Source organism: Pan paniscus, chromosome 2 (assembly GCF_029289425.2).
Source record: "Pan paniscus chromosome 2, NHGRI_mPanPan1-v2.0_pri, whole genome shotgun sequence".
Taxonomy (NCBI): domain Eukaryota; kingdom Metazoa; phylum Chordata; class Mammalia; order Primates; family Hominidae; genus Pan; species Pan paniscus.
The window spans coordinates 34,205,283-34,223,099 of NC_085926.1; positions in this window are offsets into that span (position 1 = coordinate 34,205,283).

A 17,817-nucleotide genomic window follows, 5' to 3' on the forward strand; every position below is an offset into this window, starting at 1 on the left:
CAGTCTAATCTAACACCAAAACTTCAGACTCTCCAATTCAGATTTCCCCCTCTTCCAAAGTCAGACGAAACTGGTGGTTTGAGGATAGGTAGATGAGAGGGGAAGATTGTGGTCTGGTCTGTCTTTCTCTGTGTCCCTTCTACTTCCCAACTAACACTGCTGATTTTGGCTTTTTAAGATCTAGAGAATATGGAGTGGTGGGTTTACAGGAGGAGGCACTGTTTTTTGTTTGTCACTTTTTAACCTTACTGGTATCTCTATTGTGTCTGTTAAAAGCCCTCTGTAAAGGCAGGTGTCCAATTGCTTGTTCTTTTGTGTATTCTCTTTTTTACTTTATTTTTATATATATATTTTTGAGACAGGGTCTTGCTCTATCACTCAGGCTGGAGCACAGTGGCATGATCTCAGCTCACCATAACCTCTGCCTCCTGGGTTCAAGCAATTCTCCTGCCTCAGACTCCCCAGTAGCCAGGATTACAGGTGCATGCCATGCCTGGCTAATTTGTGTATTTTTAGTACAGATGGGGTTTCTCCATGTTGGTCAGGCTGGTCTCAAACTCCTGACCTCAAGTGATCCACCTGCCTTGGCCTCCCAAAGTGCTGGGATTACAGGCCTGAGCCACTACACCTAGCCTCTTTTGTGCATTCTCAGAGACCTCCAGTAGGGTCTCTATGCCTTACTATTTTCTGGGGCGATGCACACACTCTTTGCTGACTTCTTACAAATCCTCCCCATATCTAGCTTGTCATGGCACATCATCAGGAATGCTTTGCTCCAGCAGGCGGTCAGTGCTCTTCGATGAGGTCCTCTCAAGATAGCTTAAGCGTGGACTAAACTTCACAGGGTCCACATGAAAAATTGGCTTCATTGATCCACCAAATTATCAAGGTACACTCCATTTCTATTCTGCCCTCAAGCGGTGCTCCAGCCAGCCCTTCATGTTCATATCTCCCCAGGTTCTAGGGAAACCATGTCCATTTCTCTGAACAGCTCTCTCACATTCCAACCTCATCACAAGATTCTCTGGCTGCACAAACCTTCAGCCAGGAAGGAAGTTTCTACTTGTTCCTCCTATCTGACAATGCCAATCTCCAAAAATGAGTTTTTGGGAACTCCTTCAGTTGTTTTGGGGTAGGTGAGGGGCAAGAATCTTCTCTCATGATTCCACCTTTAATTAACCCAAGTCTTCTTTTGTGTAAGCTGGATGTTAAAGATGGGCTGAATGAGTTTGGTGGCTTAGTGAGCCAAGTCAGCCTAGGCTAAATGCTATAACAAACACCACAGTGGCTTTAAATGTCATGTCATTGACCAAAGTGGTCAATAGGTTGGTGGTTGTAGGGGAGCTCTGCTCTGTGTAGTTGCTCAGTATCTAGGCTTTTTTTCACTAGTGTCTTTGCTGTATTCTATGTGAAGTGTCTTATTTTATGCCATGGCTTCCTTTGGTAGTCTGTTAAAACCAACAAAGTGTGGTTAAAAATAATATTTTGTTGGTTCTGAGCCTGGGCCTCAGGAAACTTTACACACTTCTGCTCTTTTTCTTGAAATCCTGCCACTTCCAAATAAACAAGCTTGGATTCATCTGCTGGAAAATGAGAGACACGTTGTCAGCTGTGCAGTCACCCCAGCCTATAGCTAGCCAAACTCCAGAAGCAGAGAAGGTTGCTGACCTGCCTCTGACTGCAGACACAAAAGGGAGCCATGACAAGACTACAGCAATCACCCAACAAGCTTGACCTAACTTGCTGACCTGCTGAATTGTGTTATAGATAAATGGTTGTTATTTTAAGCCACTAAGTTTGGGGTGGTTTGTTTCATAGAAATAACTCACTGATACAAAGATGATAACTTTTCTTTTAATTGACATGGCTGGTTGGTGAACTAGTTCCTTTCACTTACATTCCATTGCTGAAAGCTAGTTATCGGGCCTACCTTACATAGAAGAGGAGATTATAAAGTGTAGTCCAGTACTGTATCCAGAGGAGGCAGAGAGACATGGATATCAGTGGATCCCTGTCATAAGCACTTACTCGTTTTTCTGAGGCAATGAACACACTTTCTGTTGACTTCTTACAAATCTTGGAGTCTCAGCTGAAGCTCCTGTTCAAAGACAGAATTATTATGTAAAATCTTGTTGTGCCTTGTGATAGAGAAGATCACTATCTTATGTTCTGATGACTCTCCAAAGAGGGTAAGATTCTGTTTAAGTAGACTCAGGGCCTGGTTATCTTTAGTTCAAGGACAGAAAGGAGGGAGTCAGCGTAGGCCTACAGGCCTGAGCCATATACCTTCAAATGCATTTTTCAAGCCCTTCTAGTTTCTTGTGTATATTTCCTGTGGTGAGGAACCCCACTGGGAAGAGAGATCATGGCAGGATTTATGCATTCTTGTGTTGTTGTGTTGTGATTGATATCATCACAGCAGCATCAATATCTTTGTTCATTGCTCTTAGGAGTCAGTATCCAGTCTATAAACTCATGTTCTATAGTTCTAGTAGCATGATTTATGATTCATGAGTTTAAATGATATCTCAATACTGTAACACCACACACAGACACCGTAGATTATGTTAGAAGGAGTGTAATGCATCAGACAGACCCAGGTCTCAATCCTTTCTTTTCTACTTACTAACTCTGTGACCTTGGGTAAATTCTTTAAATGCAGGTGCCTGTTTCCCTTTAGCAAAATGTATACAATTATAGCAAACATCCCAGTTTCTTGTGAGCATTACATGAAAGAAAGAATGTGAAAGTACTTGGCACTGGTAGATGCTCTGCAAATGCTAACTGAATCTAAATTAGAGGAGAAGGAAGCTAGTGTTTTAAAACATACTTTAAAAAGTGGAAATAGATCAGAATGTTGAGTTAATCATAGTACATTGTAATCATACATACATGTAAGGCCCCTCTCTTGTATGAATCCATTTATTTCATTTCTCCTTTATCCCTGTTTCACTGTCTCATTTATCTTCTCCCATAGGTATCTGTTACATACACTTTATATATAATCTTAAATTCACTTATCTTTGAAAAATAGTTTGTTGTATGTAAAATTGGATTGTTTGTAACTCACAGGATAAATGCTTGAGGGAACAGATATCCCATTCTTCATGAGGTGCCTATTTTACATTGCATGCCTGTATAAAAGCATCTCATGTACCCCCTTAATATGTATAACTACTATGTACCCACAAAAGTTTAAAAAATTTTTTTAAAGTTTATGCAAATGGAATTATACTATACATTTCTGTCTTTTTAAAAACCTTTCACCCAACAACATGTTTTAAATGATTGTCTATGGTGCTGAATGCTGTCTCATTCATTACTTTTAAGGCTAAATTATGTTGTGTTATATTTTCTACTTTTAACTTACCCATTCCCCAATTGTTGGATAACCAGGTTATCTCCAATACCAAAAATATACGTTAAAATATCTTCTAAAATGCATTTTTACCAACCTGCTGTAAAATTTCTCTAGCACATATGCCCAAGAGAGGGACTTATGGATCACAGATGTGTGCGTACTTATTTTATTGATGACACAACCAGATGCCTTTCTAGGAGGGCAGTACCAGTTTATACGGCTGTCAGTACTGCATGATGAGCCTGTTTTCTGACATCTTCACCATCTTTCTAATTTTTGTATTATAATGGATATACAATGGTATCTTATTGTCATTTTAGTTTTTATTTCTCTATATACTTGTGTGTGTAAGAGTCTCTTTATATGCATGTTGGTCATTTGGGAATCCCTTCTTTGCATCATCTCCTCGTGTGCTAGGGAATCAATTTTCTCAACACTATATGCTAACCAAATCATCCCTTCCCTATTGCTTTAAAGAGTCACATCTACTGTGAATCAAAGTCACTTACAAACAAATCTATTTCTGAGGTCTCTATTCTGTTCCACATTTATTCTATTTATCTTTTTCCATATTAGTCCATACTGTTTATATCACAATGGCCTTTCCTACATCTTAATATCATATAGAATAACATGCTCTCCTCACCTCATCTTTCCTCTTTTATTTCAAAACTGACTTAGCCCTTCATGAATTCTATTCTTCCTTTGTATCCTCAGTGCCAATTTATTAGCCTGTTGTCCCAACACAATTTATTGAAAGAGTTAGCTTTTAATAACTAATGTGGTGCTAACTTAATCACTCATCTACATTTCTAAGATATGTAAGATATATGTAAGATATAGTATATAGTGTTCTTAGTTTTGCTAATTTGTTTTGTAGTCATCATTTTCTTTTCCTCTTTGACCAAAGAGTTATTTTAGAGAGTGACTTTTAACAACTCAAAGTGGCTCTATTTTTAGGGTTAATATATTCTTATTAGTCTGTAGTTTTACTGCACTTTGATTAGAGATGTGGTCTGCATAATATATACTTTTTAGAATTATAGATTGTCTTTGTGGTCTAATATATGATAGATTTATGTGAATGAGCCATGGGCACTGGAAATCTATTCTCCATAGAGTTAAAGTTTGGTAATTATTAAACCAACCTTTATTAATTATTTAACTCAAATCCTTTTATCTAGTATTAGTAAACCATATGGGGCCACAAGGAAGTTCATGAATGGGCTTCAGGGTATCTATAAATTCCCTGACATACAGGCAATATGCACAGGCTTCTGAGTGAGGAGAGATCTTTCATGAGATTCTCACAGGGGTTCAAGAGTCTAAAAAGATGAACAACTGCAGGATTAATTTTTGTTTTATGTTTGTTTATATCTATTTGATCCATCAATAGCATTATAACTGTGCTTTTAACAATTTTGTCTTGTTTTTATATTTCTTTTCATTTTATATATTGAAACAGTGTTGACTGATTCATGTTTGTGGATATGTACAATGTAACTGTAGATTTTATTCTTTATCATTATAAAATGTTAATTATAAAACCATTAAGAATCCCTTTTAATATATTTGCCCTGAATTCAGCAGTGTCTGATTTTATTACTCAATGGGAGCTTTCAGTTTATTTGTGTTTGTCTGACATATTTTTTCTACTTTGGGCTTTTTGCTTAGTTGGATTCTTTTTATATCAATTGTGTTTAATATGGAATTTTAATCTTTCTGTGTTCATTGCAATAAATGATATATTTGCTCCTACTTCTGTCATTTTGTTTTTATTTGGTTGTTGATACTCATGTTTGCTTTTTTTGTTGTTTCTGTCTTTCACTGTATGCTAGATGGATTTGCATTCATTGTTTTTCTTTTCTCCAGTGGTTTGCGTATTTTAATTGCAGTCTATTTAACACCACATTTTTGATCCTTTAAATTTTTTTCAAACATGTTATAACATATATCTATTTGATATAAAAATTGGTTTCCTTTAAGTCCTCTTTATAATTTAAGAATTCGTACATACTTTTACTTATACTCTTTTTCTTTTCTACTTATACAGACTTACATTTTAATTTAGTTTTTTACAATTTCATAATTAGTTTTGTATTATGTACTTCATTAGCATATTGTCATCATTTGTATTATTTTAAGTCATATTTATAATAATTTAGTCATTTTGTACTAGTTGCTATCACTAGTCTCTACCAATAATTTTATATTATGATTTCTCCTGTCTTGGTATCTTAATTTTGCTTTATCTTTTTTCATTGTTTCATGTCCATCTTCAAGTAATTTATAAAAGATAATGTATTTTCAAGTCCCTTTTATTCTTGAGATTATCTTTCTTTGCCTTCCCACATAAATGACAGCTAGGGTCAATGTGAATGTATTAATTAGCAATCGCTGCCTTAAAAGCCACGTCGAAAGTTAACGACTTAACAGTGGCTGAGGGTTGGAGGGATTGGGGAGATGTTGGTCAAAGGACACAAAATTTCAGTTAGACAGGAGGAATAAGTTAAAGAGATCTATCTTACACCACGGTGATTGCGGTTAAGAACAATATATTGTATACTTGAATATTGCTAAGAGAATAGCCTATATGTGTTCTTACCACGAAAAAGGTATATATATATAATATAATATATAATATATATAATATATATACCTTTTATTATATATATCCAATATAATAAAAGATATATATACCTTTTTTATATATACCTATTATATATAATATAATAAAAGGTATATATAATATATAATATATAATATTTATATATATATAAAGGTATATAAAGGTATGTGTAAAAAGGTATATATATATGTACATATATAATGTTGTACACCAGAAATATAATTTTTCCTTGTCAAAAAGATTTTTTAAAAGTCAGAGACTTAATAATCTTTTATTTAGCTCAGAATTCTGCGGGTTTCCATTTTGGGCTGAGCTCTGCTGGGAACTTCGGGTCTAGGATGGTCCCACTCATGTATCTGTGGTAGCTGCTGGGTTGGCTAGGGCCTGGCCTCATCTGGAATGGCTCTGTCCTCTGTGGACTCATTCTACAACAGGCGAGGCCAGCCTTGTTCACATGGCAGCTTGGCAGGCTTCCAAGAGAAAGCACAGAACATGCAAATTACATGCAGTTACAAGGCCTAGGCTAGCCACTGGCACAGCAGCACGTCTAACATGTTCTATTGTCCAAAGCAAGGATCTGAGACCACCAGCTCAGGTTGAAGGAGCAGGAAAATAGACTCCACCTCCTAATGGGAGATGCCACAAAGTCACATTGGAAAAGGGGACTCATAAAAGAAGGAGATGCTCGTCGCCATTTTAGCAAATCAGTCTACTATAGTATATAGGATTTCCGACACGATCCCTTAAAAACTGAAGATATTATTTATCTCCCGGTATTTAGTGAGTTGTCCTATTTTACTTATGTATATTTGATATTTATTCACATTTTCTATTTTTTCTTTATATTTCAGAATTGTTCCTCAGCTTTTCAGGTCATGTCCTTTGTAGACAGATGAAATTTATGTAACATTGGATTTCTTTCTTGCTGCCTTCAATATATTTTATTGAATTTTATGAAATTATGTTGTAATGAATTCTTCTCCTAACATCTTTTCTGTCCCCTTATCAGCTGCTAATTTTGATTGCAACTTTTTCCCACCTTGTGATAAGGCCATGCTTCCCCTCTCTCCTTTTATGGTCACCTAATACTTTTAGGAAATTTGATTCTGGACTGACTGATTATCTCCAAAGACATTGTGCAAACTTTGAGTGTTCTCTCTTCTTTTATAGATTTTAAAAATAATAGTATCATGTGTCATGTGATACTATTATTGTATATGTAATAGATCTTAAAAATAAAAGTATCATATGTATTTTTCACTTTATAATCAGAAAAGCCAAGGTGGGTGGGTCACGAGGTCAGGAGATCGAGACCATCCTGGCCAACATGGTGAAACCGCATCTCTACTAAAAATACGAAAATTAGCCAGGTGCGGTGGCGTGCGCCTGTAGTCCCAGCTACTGGGGAGGCTGAGGCAGGAGAGTCGCTTGAACTTGGGAGGCAGAGGTTTCAGTGAGCCGAGATCATGCCACTGCACTCTGGCCTGGGCGACAGAGTGAGACTCTCTCTCAAATAAATAAATAAATAATATTGGTAAAATGATATATTCACAAGCTAAAACGTCAAGCAGTATAGAAAAATGTAAATAAGAAAGTAAATCTCGGCCAGGTGTGGTGGCTCATGACTGTAATCCCAGCACTTTGGGAGACTGAGACAGGCTGATTACCTGAGGTCAGGGGTTCGAGACCAGCCTGGCCAACATGGTGAAACCCCCTCTCTACTAAAAATACAAAAATTAGCGAGGTGTGGTGGTGGGTGCCTGTAATCCCAGCTACCCAGGAGGCTGAGGAAGGAGAATCACTGGAACCCGGGAAGCAGAGGTTGCAGTGAGCTGAGATAGCACCACTGCACTCCAGCCTGGGCGACAGAGCAAGACTCCATCTCACAACAAACAAACAAACACGGAAAGTAAATCTCCTCTCCTATGACCTAACTGCTCTCTGGTGGTCACTACTCAAAGTTTCATCGTATGCACCAGAAATTATTTTTCTGCATGTGTACAAGCACATATTTTACATAAATAAAATAATGTTATTAACGTTGTTCACATATTTTTGTTTTTCACTTATATTTTGAAGATGTTCCCTGGTCAGTATACGTAGAATTGTTACCTTTTTTTGTAAGAACTCCATAGAATTCGATTATATGGATCAACCAAAATTGATTTACTAATTTCCCTACTGTCAAATATTTCAATATTTCGAAGTGTTAGTATAACAATTTTCTATAACATAAATTTCGCAATGCATACCATCGTGACTTTCTGAACTTGTTGTATATTTCTAGGAATGAAGTTTTTAGGAAAGATCATGTGTATTTTACATTTTGGTAGGTAGTGGCAAATTGTCTTTGAAAAAGTTTCAATAGTTCACAATCTAACCAAAACAAAATGGCCATGCCTCTTTCGCCACTTGGTTTAAAAAAACTTTGGTTTTATCATTTGTTTAAAATTGCCAATCTGATAGGCATTACTGTCTCAGTGTTGTTTGCTTGGCATCTTTATATGATTATTGGTTATTTATATTTATTGCTTTGTGAATTGCTTACGTATATCCTTTATTTTTATTTAAGCGGGGATGTTTATCTTTTTCTTATTGATTTTAAATAACTTGCTCAAAGCAGCATAAAGTGGTGTTTAAAAGCAGGGCCTCTGGTGCTAGTCTGCGTGGTTTCATATCCTGACTGAACACTTATCAGCTGTTTGACCTGGTATGAGCTACTTAATCTTTCTATATTTCGGTTCCATTATCTGTAAAATGCAAATAATAACAATATCTATCATTTAGGTTTCTTGTGAGACTTAAAATAGGTAATTCATGTAAAGCACTTGCCATAGTACTTGATTCATAGTTAGTGCTAAATAGTCATTAGTCATATTAATAATGAAGTAATATTTAAAATACCAGCCCATTGTCTTTCAAATGCATTGTAAAAGTATTTTTCCAGCTTTCTAATTTATCTTCAATTTCAAAGGCCTTTTCACTCAAGATTATTTAAAAAATCAGTGATGACTTTTTAAAGTAATTTTTGAGCTTTATTTATTTATTTTGAGACAGAGTCTTGTTCTGTCGCCCAGGCTAGATGGAGTGCAGTGGCTCGATCTTGGCTCACTTCAACCTCTGCCTCCCAGGTTCAAGTGATTCTCCCGCCTCAGCCTCCCGAGTAGCTGGGACTACAGGCGTGGGCCACCATGCCCAGTCAATTTTTTGTATTTTTAGTAGAGATGGGGTTTCACCATGTTGACCAGGCTGATCCTGAACTCTTAGCCTCAGGTGATCTGCCCGCTTCAGCCTCCCAAAGTGTTAGGATTACAGGTGTAAGCCACCACTCCCAGTCTAAGCTTTATTTTTTACTTTTAGTTTATTTATTTATTTTTTTCTGTAGAAAACAGTTTATTTTCAAAGTATATTGTAAATTTACAGTAACCTCAAATTACGAAGTTGGGGACATGTTAAGGAAGTTAGGGTAAACCCTCTGGATATATATTGTATTATAAATATGAATACCATAAGAGTATACAAGATATGTACAATATATATGAAATATAGAACATAAAATTATATGCACACTGGGATGACTGCGTAAAATAGAAAAGCAGGGAAAAATGAGCCTTCTGTATTTTTTACTTTTAAATGGTCAATTTTTCTGAAATATATTTTGGTGTAAGGTTTGGAGTATTAATCAATTTTCATTTTATTTTCAAATGGTAAGCCAGTTGTCCCAATACTATTTTCATCTTTGGTAAAAATATGCCATCTTTTCATATTCTAAATTCAAAAATAATCTTAATGTCATTTATGGACTCTAGATTCTTTCATTTTTTTGCATGTATTCCTTTGCCTGCACCAATTGCTTTTTTTTTTTTTTTTTTTTGAGACAGAGTCTTACTCTGTCACCCAGTCTGGAGTGCATCGGCATGATGTCGGCTCACTGCAACCTCTGCCTTCCGGGTTCAAGCGATTCTCCTGCCTCAGCCTCTGGAGTAGCTGGGATTACAGGCACGCACCACCACGCCTGGCTAATTTTTTTTCTATTTTCAGTAGAGATGGGTTTCACCATGTTGGACAGGCCGGTCTCGAAATCCTGACCTTGTGATCTGCCCGCCTCAGCCTCCCAAAGTGCTGGGATTACAGGTGTGAGCCACCGTGCCCGGCCACCAATTACTTTTAATTGTTATAGCTTATAATTCTTTTCACTAATATGGTATGTCTATTCCCTTTCATTACATATACTTTTCATTATTTTCCAGCTTAAATATGCACATTTACTTATTAGTGAATTTTAATATAATTTAAAATATTTTAATTAAAGACTGAATGATATAAATTAATATTTTATCATAAATGTAAGTAGCAAATAATGCTAAACACCAGTGATCCCACTTGCCTGAGGGATGGAACATTTCCTAGAAGTAGCACGTAGAAGGTTCTGTATGCCCTTTTCCTATCTCATCTCCAGATGTGTTTACATATCTACATATATGACAAGGGATTGTTTAGTTGTACCTGTTTTTGAACTATGTATAAACTACATTATATTTGACTAATTCCTCTTGATTTGGTGTTTTGCTCAATATTATGTTCATGGTATTCATCTATGTTAATTTTGTACTGCTGTTCGTATTCCATTATATAAATACATCACAATTTATTGGTATCTTTTGTTTATGGGCATTTGGATGGTTTCCAGATCATGTTTTTTAAAAAATGTTTTATTACCCATATGATTGCTGTGAATGTTCTTGAGTATTTCTGGCGCATATATGTAAAGATTTCTCAAGGAGTGAATTTGCTGGGCATTAGGCATGTACACTCCAACCTCTCTAGTGGTCAGCAAAGAGCTGTCTTTAATGGTTGAACTAATTTATACCCCATTCAGAAGGTTATAAGAGAGAATTACTTTTTCCAGGTCCCCTCTTGCCTCACCCTCCAAATGTCCATCTCTATAGCAACAACAACACAACTAATGCTATTTGATTTAGAACCATATTACAAAATAGTTCAGGGAGAATTGGCATTTTTACAGTTTTGCATCTTTTTATCTCAGCACAATGGGTATCTTTCCATTTATTTAATACTGCATTTATGTTCTGAGAGTTTTAAAGTTTTTTCAATTTCTTGTTAGAGTTATGAATATTTTCCATAAGTTTATATTTTGAGCACTATAAGCCAAATAGAAAAGTTTCATGCATGTTATAATATGTTTGCCAAACTGTTTGAAATTAAGCTGTATATCTCATGACCCTTCATCCTCAAATACTTTGGCCTAATTCTCTTAAGAATACATACATAAGCTCAGTATTACCATCTTGCTTAAAAGAATTAAGAATAATTCTCTACTATGAGCTAGTGCACATTCATATTTATCCTCAAAAGGTCTTTTATAGTTTTCTCCAAAACAGAATTGAATCAAGGTTCATACATTGCACATGGCATTTTGTTATGTCTTTTTAATCTTCTTTTTCAAGAATTATACTCTCCCATGTTTAATGACTTTTTTGTAAGACATTTTATTACATTTTCATATATACATAAAAGTACATGGATTAATAAGTGAACCTGCATGTACCCACTACCAAGTTTTAACAATTATCAGTATTTTGCCAATCTGTTTGCTCTACTCATCTTTCCCCATATCCCAACCACAGTTTTTTCTGTGTTGACAGCTTTCAAAGGAATTCCCAGACATCACATCAATTCATCCTTAAATAATTCATCATGCATCTGTAAGAACTTTTCCCATGTAACCACCATACCATTATGACAGTTAACAAAAATAACGAGTTCCGAGTATTACCTTGTTTCTATTTCATATTTAGATTTACCTGATTGTCTCAAATTTTCTTTTGAAGTTGGGTTGCCTGATCAGGATCCTAAAAAAGGCTTATACATTGCCTTTTGGTGTTGTATTATTCTATAGGTTATGCAATCCAAATACTGTTTTCAAATGTCAGTTGAAGTGTTTATTGTCTCTATTTTTAATTTTAATGTTTGCTTTTTTCCTTTCATGATTAACTTATTTTTGAATGTGTAAAACATTAATGTGGTTCATGAGTACAAAGTATATACAAACTAATACTCGGAAAATTCTTGTTACCACCCTCCTCCCTTTCATTCCATTACTTGTCTCATTATCTCTGACTTTTATAGGTAACTATTTTTCCTAGTTGTGGCTTATCCTTCCAATATGTCTTTTGGGAAAATAATTGTGTGTGTGTGTGTGTGGTGATATGTCCTGCTTTTTTTTTTTTTAACACAAAAGCTATCATACTCTAGATTTTGTTGTGAATCCTGCATCTGTCACTTAACAATATATCTTGGAGATCACTTTACATCAGTACATAGACTTTTCATTCTTTCTGTGTGGCAGCAGAGTGAAACTATCTGAATGGAGATAGCCTTATTTATTTAATAGTCCTCTGAACAAGCTTGAATACATATTGTCTAGTATTTTGGAGGAGTATCGTCAGGGTGGATTCTGAGATATGGGATTGGTGAATCAAAGGGAAACTGCTCATGTAGTTTTGTTAGATTTGTTAGATTTGTCATGAAATAAGATCTATTTTTTCTGTTATATTTTCTGTCAGGTCAGAGTCAGCCTTTTTCAACAGCCAATCTTTTGGTTATGTTCTCTGTCCACTGGTGCAATTTATCACAGCTGTTCAGTTAAAAGGAAAATAAATATGCATAGTTAATAGTTCACATTCCTATTCTTTGCAGGATTTTACTTTCTCTATTTGGGTAGTGCCTTTGTCTCTTACCCACACTGTTGGGCCCTGAATGCTGTACATGAAAATCTTTAATTCCTAGAATGCATCATTGCCAATGGACTCCTTGCTTCTGTTCCTACCTATGGTAATTTTCTTATAGAGCTCATGTGGCCCCAGACAAGCAATTTACCCAAACACATGTTGCCTTAACTCCTGTTCAGGTAATTTCTGAGTATTACAATCTCATCTTGCATGTAGAAAAATGATACTTGGTTATGAAACATTTGGTGAATAAGTAGGGGAGGGGGCTAATATTCTGCATTCATTGGGGAGGGATTTAATATTCTATCTTCATTATAGAATAGTTGGGAGTAGAGATAGAAAGTAGAGAGGGGTTGCTCTTCAATTTTTAGTTCTGTTATTAATTTTTACATGTAGTTTTCTCGGGATCATACCTATTCTTTGCGGATTCATGGATTGCCTTTTAGCCTAAATTTATGTGATAGTGTGAAGTTTCTTCACCCTTTGCTGTATTTTCACTGATATTTCAGTGAGAAGATAGACGGAAAAGGCATGTATTGGGGCTGCCAGCCAAAAGTCACTTCAAACCAGAAAACTCATTTTTGTGAGCATTATAACATTCAGCTATTTCTGTGTAACAAGACATCTCCAAATTTGATGACTTTAATAATAATAATAATAATAATAATAATAATAATTCTGGCTAATTTGTGGTTTTCTAAGCATTAACTCCCCCAGCTGGGTTTGCCCGGGCAGCCTTTCTTTCCTTGTCAGTCTGACCAGGCTTAGTTCCTTACTATAGATTGGACTCAGGTCTGCTGTCTATATTTTATTCTAGAGCCCAAGCTGAGTATCTAGGGAAGCTGTATTCATGGCAATAAAAGACGTGCAAGAGAGATAATAGAAACACATTTTTCTTCTTAATGCCTAGGTTTGGAACTGGCACACCTGGATCCAGGTTTTATTAGCCAAAACAAGTCACATGACAGCCCAAATCAAGGAACAAAGATTTCTATTCTGTCTCAGGTGGAAAGTACTGCAAAATCACATGACAAAGAGTATGGAATTGGGGGTGGGCGGGGGTGGAGAGCCAAAAATTGTAGCCAAAATATCAGTTTATCCAAAGCATGCGGTTACTATGCAAAGTATGGAGTTCCTTGCTTGTGTGCAGTTACTATGCCAAGCCTTTTCCACCAATTGTTCATATCTCCCGCTTTCCCCAACACTTCTACAAAATAAATTTCCTTCCACTTTATAATGTGAAAACTGATGTTGAGGGATTTTTCAGTGACTTGCCTACCATCAAACATCTTTTAAAGATTTAACTGGGATTTGAAACTAGGTCTTTTCATCCAGCAAGTCTATGCTTTTCCAACTCTACTCTTCCAAATTAAAGTTTTCCTCTAAATCCCATGATTGTTCAGCCCCTGGGAAACACATAGTGCTCATAGAAGAAAATCAGAGACAGAACCAGAAGTTATAAGCCATCTGACATTTGGAAACCTACTATCAGCTACTCCCTAAGACAGAAGAAGGTGAAAGAGGCACCTCTGGGAAGAATTGTGATTTTGTTAATGACAGTGGAGTTTGTGCCAGGTATCAGTTAAAGCCTCTGGGTAACCTTGTAACTTGGTGTTGGCTGTATCACAAGGGCTTGGAAGAGTGATGGAGAAAAGACCTTGAGAAAAACAACTCCAACCACACCTGCTGTCCCTCAGTTAACATTTCAACATCTGTTGTACAGAGCGGGTTAGCAGAGGAGAGAACCTCAGCTTTGGAGGCATATATAATAATGAGTCATACAGTCATTAATGTGTGAACCCCAGGCAGGGAGCTCACATTTTGTGTGAAAGAAGAATTTTTGTTCAGTTATAAGCACTCCCCTACTGGGTCTGGAATTGCTCTCTGCACCAAAAATGCCAGACTTCATTTTCTTTGAATTTAAAAGGACCTTCACAAACATTTTGGCTTAAATATAAAAGAAAACTTTTCATAAGAGAAAAGAAATTAGAAAAAAAGATTAGTAGAATGTAGTTTCACTGAAAATGCCCCCAATGAAAATAAAGTTAAAAATAATAATAATATGCTGTGTCCCAGCCCAATCTCTACACCCCTTTCTCAGTTATTGTTTGAATAAAGGAGAACAAAGAAAGAAGTCTGATAGATACAGATTATTTGTATTTTTTTCAACAGAAATGAAAATGAAAGTTTCTTTTATCTCTCTCCTATTGTCGTCTTGCAATTTCACTTGACCTTCTCATTAGTTATAACTGGACTGTACAGTTACCTGGAGTTGGTCATATTGTCCTTGAAAAAGGATTAGTTTTACCACTTTTTCCTACTGGGCAGAAGCAGAGACAACCAGGGGCAAATTGGCACATATGGGTACCTGACCAAGGCTTTCTTATTGTCCCAACCAGAAGACATTGTAAAAGCATTAAAGATGGGGAAATCAACTCCATGGTTAACAACAAACCCTAACTTTCTTACCTGCCTGGGGGATGGACGGAACTCTAGAACTTTCATTGGAGAGGTTAATCTGTACTGGAGTATGACTTGGGAAATAAGTCTCTAAATAAAATCATCTTGGAAGAAGTTGAAGTCATCAGGGGGCTCTGCACATCTTTTCTTACTTCTCTTCAAATTATGTTCTCCAGACCATTAACATTCAAGGAAACTTCATCTAATGCCTATCTGTGTTTGTCATTCCATTGGTGGCATAATGAGGTAATGATGTTTTAGGCAGAAGGACTCTCAATCTTAACATTATATGCACTCTGATAAGCCTTAGAAATATATATGAATAAGTACAGATCCATACACATTTTCTGTTGTGTACGCGTAAGCTTTTCTCTTGAAGGATTTTTTGTATTGGGCAGTACCTTAGAGTGGTAAGTATGATCGTGGTTACCTTTTGGATAAGCATAAACAGCTCATCTAAGTAGCAATATCTGAAACTTTTCAGTAAGTTCTCAGAGCTGGCCATAGGCAATATCTCTAAAATTTGCTAACTAGGGTTACACTGCCGCTTATTTGTCCCATTGCCTGCTCCGAGAGCTCTAACCACCCACTCCTAACCTGGTATGATCTCTGTTGCCTTATGAAGGCGAGAATCATAAACCGATTTACACCAAGGTGTAGGCAATGAATATGAGGAAGGAATGCTTTTTATAGGGATGAATGTATATTACCAGGTAACAGAGCCACAGATGGTGATGGTTTCCAGCCTAGGGAACTTGGACCCCAAGATTTTGTGTAGATAGTAAAGGAGATCCTTAAGCTGTTTTTAAGTTTAAAAAACACTTACTCATGAAACAGCCATTTAGCAGATAAATCAAGTTTCTTGGTTTGAACTTTAATTCTATCAACCCGGCATGATGATTTGAGTTAACATGTGCTAAAGAATAATTTATAAATCTCAAACATCTGTTATTCAAAAACCCACCAGAGATGTGATTCATGAGGAAGATTAAAAATGAGTATGAATGATGAAAAGTTTGAATTCCTAAATTAAAAAATAAAGATTTAATAGCAAAGTATCAGATAACTGCTTGGGATTATGATAAAGGAGACAGGGATGAACAGAAAGAAAACAAACCTATTATAGCATGAGCACTGCTACATGTGTAGCTAGACACTTATACACAGAGTCATTCACTAGGCTGAGGCACTTTCACCTTAGAACTGTGTCTTGTTCCAGTCTATTGTAGTGTTTAGTGCAGTAATTACTTAGTTTGTGGAAGGTACTTATGAAATGAGAAGGAAGAGGAAAGAGCTTAAACAGCTCACTTAAGAACATGTATATGGAGCTCATACTAGAATCCAGGTCTGTCTCAGTAACTCCTTTTTTTTTTTTTTTTTTTTGCCTCACCATGAATTTGTATCAGTGGGAGGGAGAAGAATTATTGTCAATGTCCTGAAGTCATCCACACTGAAAATTGTATATTGTATCTTGCAGATTACCCACTTATACATCTGTTGACTTTGGAGTTATTGTACTTTGTGATGTGGTCCTGAATTGGAAGGGCCCCATTCCGTGTTGCACAGTGCCAGCTATTTCTCCAAATCACTCCAAAGAGAGCATGGGAAAAGAATGACTGAGTCTTTGTGAACCCTGTCCCCTCTTAGGCACAGAAGCCATGTGTGTAGGCTCTGCTGAGGCTCCTGGAGTCTGGCTTTGAGCTGACCCATCTAGCTAGGGTATCAATCTCCATCAGGTCTTGCTTGTGCTGCTCTCCAGAGCCTGCACACCAAGATGGGTCTGCCCCAATTTGAAAGGTGCAGGGCTGGTGGCAGTGGGTTCAAATTAAAAAAAAAAAATCCTGCTGGCAGTGTGAATCTGGAGAAAAGACTTCTTTTCACAGTCATCGTGTGGCTCTGTCAATCAGCCTCAGAATTTCTCTGCAGGGCTGGGATGCCACAGCTCAGAAAAAAGGATGGTATCAAGAATGGCACACATACACATGCAGGGAGGGAAAGAGAGAGGTGTGGTGATTAAATCCGTATGGAGAATGAGAGATTCCATCTTTCACAGTTGTATTATTTTAATTTCAATAAACATTTATTGAGAACCCACTCCCATTGAGCACTATAGCAGGCAGGCTCTCTGTGGGCTCCAAGCGGAATACAAAGTTCCTTAAGACAAGTCTCCACCCTCACAGTCTAGGGGAAGAAGCAAAAGTCAGACTAAACCAAAACAAAACCCAAACAAAAAGAAAAATCACCAACCCAGGCACTAGGCTTGAGAATTTACAAGCACTTTCACAAACATCTCATTTAGCCCTGTTTGCAAAGCAGATGAAGCAGTGTTATCTGCATTTTACAGATGAGGACAAGAGCCTTGTTTAAGATCACAGAACTAGTAAATGACAGCCCCAGAATCCAGGTCATAGAACTCCTGTTTCAAAGCTTTTCCCACAATATGATACTACCTCTTTGTAAACACTTGCTTATAATACAGCATTGTGTTGAGAGAGCACAAAGAAAAAAAATGATTAATTCTTACTGGGCCAAGGGAGATGGAAGATCAGGCTTCTCAAAAGAAGTAATTTTCCATAGGTGGATGAAATGGAGATTGTTGTAGGCAAAAAGGCACA